Consider the following 6,000-nt stretch of genomic DNA (forward strand, 5'->3'; position numbering starts at 1 on the left):
AATAGTCCATTCCGTACCATATGCATCTCTTCACGTGCCCCTCAGAACCTAAGGAAGGGGCCCTAAGCTCAAAAAACATGCACTGAATGGATAGATCTGATCCTGTCACCCTCCAGCTTCCTCAGCAACTCCTCGTGGTAAAGTCAAGTGTTGTGTGTATGACCTCCAGGCCTCTCTCGCACTTCTACACTTCCTCCCCAGCTCCAGTCATTCCAGAATATACTGCCCAGAGCCCACTACACTGTCACTTACCTCTCCTGGCCTCTGTGCATGCTGTTCCCTCTCTCTGGAATTCCCTTCCCCATTTCTGTACCTGGTGTACTATTGCTCTCAATGCAGCTCCAAGGTCTCCTCCTCCTAGAAGCCCTCCTGACTCCCCACCCACCTGCTTTAAATGCCATCCAGCACTGCTGCTCTGTGTGGGAGCAATGTGTTCACAAGCCCGAGAGCTCCTTGAGGGCAGGGATGGGTCTTCTTCAATGATTTTAGTCCTAGTGACTAGGGCCGGGCAACTGGTAGGTGCTCAATGTTCATTAAGTGAACGAGTTAATTAATGTCTGAAGAAGTGCCAGTGTTTTCAGAGGAACATGTTTAATTTTCCTCTTGAGTCCTGGCTCCCACCTGCAAGAAGGGGTGAAACTCCCTTGGGGCCCAGAGTGTTTAAGATGGCATGAGTCCACAGTTTAGGACCCCCCAAAACTCAGCTCTAGAAAGACCTCTATTTGAAGTTGGCTTAAAAATTAGGCATATAGTCCATGACCTTATTTTTTCAAATTCAAGGAAGAACCAGAACATGAGTTCTACTGCTGTGTTCTAAAAATATTTTTTCTATGGTTTTCTGCTTTCTTCATAATAAAATAGCTTTGGCATGACAGTCTTCTTGTATAAGTGAAATAGTGTTTTATGAGCTATTTATTTATTATTTATGAAATAGCTTTAAGGGAAGCAAATATCTGACATAAGGCAGGGACAAAGGGAGGGGAGAGGGGCTCCAGGCAAGACAGTTCCATGTCCCCTGAAGCAGGTCCTGGGCCTGGTGCAGGGATATTGGCACCAGAATCCAGAGTCAATCGTCCTCAATCAATCAGCAAATATTTATTGAGTGATTACAGCATGGGGAGCTGCAGCTTAGTAGAAGGGAAAATGTGTGTGAACCCGGTTTACTTTCCATGGCCAGTTCCCTCTGGCCATATCATCACTACTACTTCTATGAATGATTGTAATTAACATTCACTGAACATCTGCTCTGCAACAAGGGTCTGGTTATCTCCGTTATTGACTTTTTATAAACTCTCTAAGGCAGGTAGTATTATTTCCACTTAACAGATGAGGAATCTGAGGCTCAAAAGAGGTTCCTACGTTGCTCCAGGTTTTCCAGCTAGAAAGCAGATCTGGATCTGAAACCCAGTTTCAAACCCAAAGTCCTTTACTAGTGATGGCCAGCATCTGCAGGAGTCTTCCAAGAGGACAGAGTATTTTCTAGGAAATTTCTAATTTGATACTAACACTACTCACGGGAGTTCACAATTGTTATAATCCTCATTTTACAGATGAAGAAACTGAGGTGCAGAGGGTTCCAGCAAGTTGCCAAAGTCCCTGTCTGAGGTGAAGCCAAATCCTGCAACACCACACTGAGGACTGGATCATCCAGTTTTGGCCCCTGTTGCCTTCTAGCACAGAGCTGGGCAGTGTAGTCTCTTAGAAGGAATTAATTCCGGGAACGGAATTCTTTTCTTTTCTTTTCATTTGGCCACAGCGTGTGGCTTGTGGGATCTTAGTTCCCCATCCAGGGATTGAACCCAGGCCCCCTGCAATGGAAGCGTGGAGTCCTAACCACTGGACTACCAGGGAATTCCCAGGAACAGAATTCTAACCTAACAGCCCCAAAGAGCCCCCAGGCATCATCGTAGGACTGCCTGGATTCTGTCCCAGACTCCTGTTCCTGGGAGGAGAGAAGGGAAGGGCGCTCCAGGCCGGATGACCAGGCTGCTCTGGGGGCTAGCAGCCCCACGCCTGGGAGATGGAATGTGAGGGAGAGGGCGGCAGCTGTACCGGCTGGACAATCAGGAGGCTTTCTAATGAATGGACCGATTGGTAGTTGTGGTTCTGTGGGCCAATTGTGGTTAGGGGAAGGAAAGAGGCTCCCAAGGAACACTGCATTCCTGTTTCTGACAGCAACTCCAAGTGGGAGCTGGGAGCACAGACCCTGTCCACTCCCTTGGCTCCAGGATGAAGCCTGCCCCTCAACAACCCCGCACCCTTCTGGCCCCCAGAGCAGGGCTCTCTCCACAGCAGGATCCAGAGGAATGTTCACAGTAGGAGAGGGGCTTTTCTGGGGTGGAAGCAGCCTTGGCCATGTGCCGCCTCCACCCCGCCCCCATTGTTGCCTGGCTAGGGCACTGCTGAGGAGGCAATAGCACAGCCGCTCTGGAGTCCTCTTTTAATGGAGTCTCGAGTAGCACCGACTGGACAACAGGCGCAGTGCCCTCTCGGTCTCACTCTTCCTTAATAATGATAGCTCTCTCCCTTATATGGCACCCACTATATTCCAGCCAATGTCCTAAGCATTTTATACATAATAACTCAACTTTACAGAAGCCCTGTGAGGAAGATGCCATTATTATCCCCATTTTACGGATGAGGAAGCTGAGGCACAGAAAGGTTAAGTAACCTACCCAGGAACACAGAGCTAGCAAGAGGCAGAGCTGGGACTTCAACCCAAGCATTATGGCTGCAGAGCTGATGCTCTTACCACACTTCACTGCTCCACCCATGAGGGCTGCTCGGACTCTTCCTACTCCTCGGGGAAAAGTGCACAGCACCAGCCAGTGGAAAGGAGATTTGCCATCTGGCTGAAGGGCCTGGGGCTGGGCTAGGACCCTGGCCCGGGGCTTAGGGCAGCCCCAGAGATGAGTGCTGCAGACTGGAGTGGGTGTCACTCTTGCCTCTCCTCCCCTCACATAGGGCAACCCTGGAAAGTCTTCCCTCCTGACTCATGTCCGTGCTCTGGGCCTCCCCATCCCAACTAGCTGGGCACTCTCGTGAGGAAGCCTCCTTTTGGACTTCCCAGTTGGCATTGGGCAAACCAACATAAAGAACCAAGGCAAGGAATAGCCTTAAATCACAAGAGGTGGGAGAAAGGGGTCTGTCCCCCAGCCGTATCTGGGACTAGAACCCTTCCAACCCTCAGGCTCTTCTCTGCTCCAGGTTTCTGGCTCCCTTCAGTGACTTCCAGAAGCCAAGTGGCTCCTGGCACACTTCATACATTTTCCCATCATCACACTCACTGCCTCAAGTTGGATTGTCCCTGAAGCGTCTGTCTCCTTGGCAGGCTGTGAGCAGGGAGGGCATGTAATGCAACTGATCAGGATGAGCGCAGGGCCCAGCAGACAGCAGACATTCAAAAATGCCTATTGCATTAACACATGATTACAGATGGCATAGATTTTCACTTCCTGTTTCCAGGTAATTCTCTGCCTTATTTGCTCTGAAGTCATGCAGGGCCAAAGATAGGAAGTACGCTTGTCTGTTGCTTGGAAACCAGCAGACACATGATCCTCTTCATGATTCTTTTTTTCCAATGACGGTTAGGACAAACTTTCATTCCAGAAGGGTCCTCAGCTAAGGAGTTATAACTCTAGCAGGTAGGGAGGGTACTCGGGAAGCCAAAATTCACGCAAATAAATTTTTTCTTCACTTCTAGGTTAGACTGATCAGCTCTGAGGACTTCATGAGCACCTGAGAGAGCCTGTCCAGGTCTAGAAGGTGTTGGCAGGAAGCTCAGGGCAGAAGAAAGAGCTGGGCCCCTGATACAGACAGCCTCCCAGAATGCCTGCCCTTCAGAGGCAAGGCTCTTGGTGGCATGGTGCTGAAGCCAGCACAAGTGTTTTTGTACCTGCAGGGACAAGAGGTATAGCTGGCTGTCCTCCAAGGGGAAGATCTGGTCTCAACAGTTCTATCAGTCATTTTCCAAAGTATCAAATATTGGTTCTTGGTAGTTTACCAAATACAAGGTCTTCACAGCAGCCCTGGGAAGCCACCTGGCTGGGAGCTACCATTCCCATTTATTACTTATTTATTTATTTAAATTTATTTTTGGCTGCGTTGGGGCTTCGTTGCTGGGCGTGGGCTTTCTCTAGTTGCAGTGAGCGGGGGCTACTCTTCGTTGCGATGCGTGGGCTATTCATCGCGGCAGCTTCTCTTGTTGTGGCTCACAGGCTCTAGAGCACAGGCTCAGTAGTTGTGGCGCACGGGCTTAGTTGCTCCGCGGCATGTGGGATCTTCCTGGACCAGGGATCGATCTCTTTTTCCCCTGCATTGGCAGGCGGATTCTCAACCAGTGAGTCACCAGGGAAGTCCCAACCATTCCCATTTAATTGATGAGAAACCCAGTCCAAGGGTCCCTCCATTATGGCCACTTTACCACTTTTGTGCTGCCCCCCACCCCGCCCACCACTGCCCTATAAAAAGAGAGAAGGCATGACTAGAAGGGCAGCCCACAGAGTAATAGACCTGGGTGGGGCAGCATAGGAGATGGGTTAGTTGGGGCGTCTTAGCACACTCTGGCCATCTCTGCAGCACCTTGCCAGGAGCACAGGGACAGGAAAGCGGCATTTCCTCTGCAGCCCCAACTTCCAAGGCTACGCTATCCACCCCCAGTCCACTTCTTAAAGGGCCCTGGGCCACTTTAGTGGAAGGAAGAAAGAGAGAGAGAAGAAAACGAAGGAGGAAGAGGAAGAGGAGGCGGGAGAGAGGAGGGAAGGAAAATGAAAGGAACGAAGGGGGAATGAAATAAAGGGGGAAAGAAAGAAATAAAGAGGGGAGGAAAAAAGAGAGAAAGAGAGAGGCGGAGAGAAAGAAAGAAAGGAAGAAAGAAAGAAAAGAAAGGAAGGAAGAAAGAAAGAAAGGAAGGAAGGAAGGAAGAAAGAAAGGAAGGAAGGAAGGAAGAAAGAAAGAAAGAAAATGAAAGAGAAAGAAAGGAGTCCTTTGTGATAGAAGTCAACTCCCTAGAAAAGATCTCAAGGGGAAATTGCCTGTCAAATAATTTCAAGGAAATGACATCTTGACAACTAGCAAATGAAGCTTTCCTCCCACTTCCTGCCATCCGTCTCCATTTCTCTCTTTTCTCTCTCCTCCCACCCTTGCTTCATTCCCCTGGCAAGCAGGGTCCCTCTGGTACTCCCTTCTGCCCTCCTCCAGGGTCAGCTGAGCACTGCCTTCTCGATGATGCTACGTTCGGAAATCATTGAAACCCCAAATCTTGGATTGTTCCAAATTCCTCTATGCCTCCCCCAGGACCCTGCTCTGGACATGACTCCACCAGTAGTCAGCAGGGAGAATAGCAGCTACTCTGACCAGGGAGAACACAGGGGATCCAGAGTTGGGTCAATCCAGGCCTCGCTCCTGAGGCCCCCACCCCACACTGCACCAATCATGTGTGACTTTGGAGGAGGTGGCTTCGCCTGTCTGAGACTCTGTTTGCTCATTTGAGGCAATATGGGTGGAACAGCTTCTAGGTCAGGTCTGTGGTTCCAACACTCTGTGACCACCAATGGGCACACACAGGCTTCCACGGGTGTAAACAGCTAAGGAGCCACGTGCAGATGGAAACCATCCTGCTGGCTTGGCCCTGAGATTCAGCCGGAACCTGCCTGCCCAAGGTCTCCCAGCCAGACAGGCAGGGGCTGGAGTATCCGCCCAGTGCAGGAGAGAGCCCAGGAGATGCTGTCCAGGGGAGCCCTACCAGGCACTCCATAAGTTCTTCCAGCCTCAGTTTCTCCATGTCTGGTGGTAAAGCTTGCCTGAGGTCAAGCAGATTCACAACCTCTCCTTTTAAGGTAACAGAGACGAGACAGCTGCAAGTCCCACTGTGGAGTCACGGTTACCCAGGACCTTGCTCATCCCTCTGCAGCTCCACACAGGCAGAGCCTCCCAGCATCCCATAGCCTACAATTCCAAAGTGTTCTTTCATAACCAAGCACTTATTCTGTGCTGTTCATT

Source organism: Eschrichtius robustus, chromosome 3, assembly GCF_028021215.1.
Source record: "Eschrichtius robustus isolate mEscRob2 chromosome 3, mEscRob2.pri, whole genome shotgun sequence".
Classification (NCBI taxonomy): Eukaryota; Metazoa; Chordata; class Mammalia; order Artiodactyla; family Eschrichtiidae; genus Eschrichtius; species Eschrichtius robustus.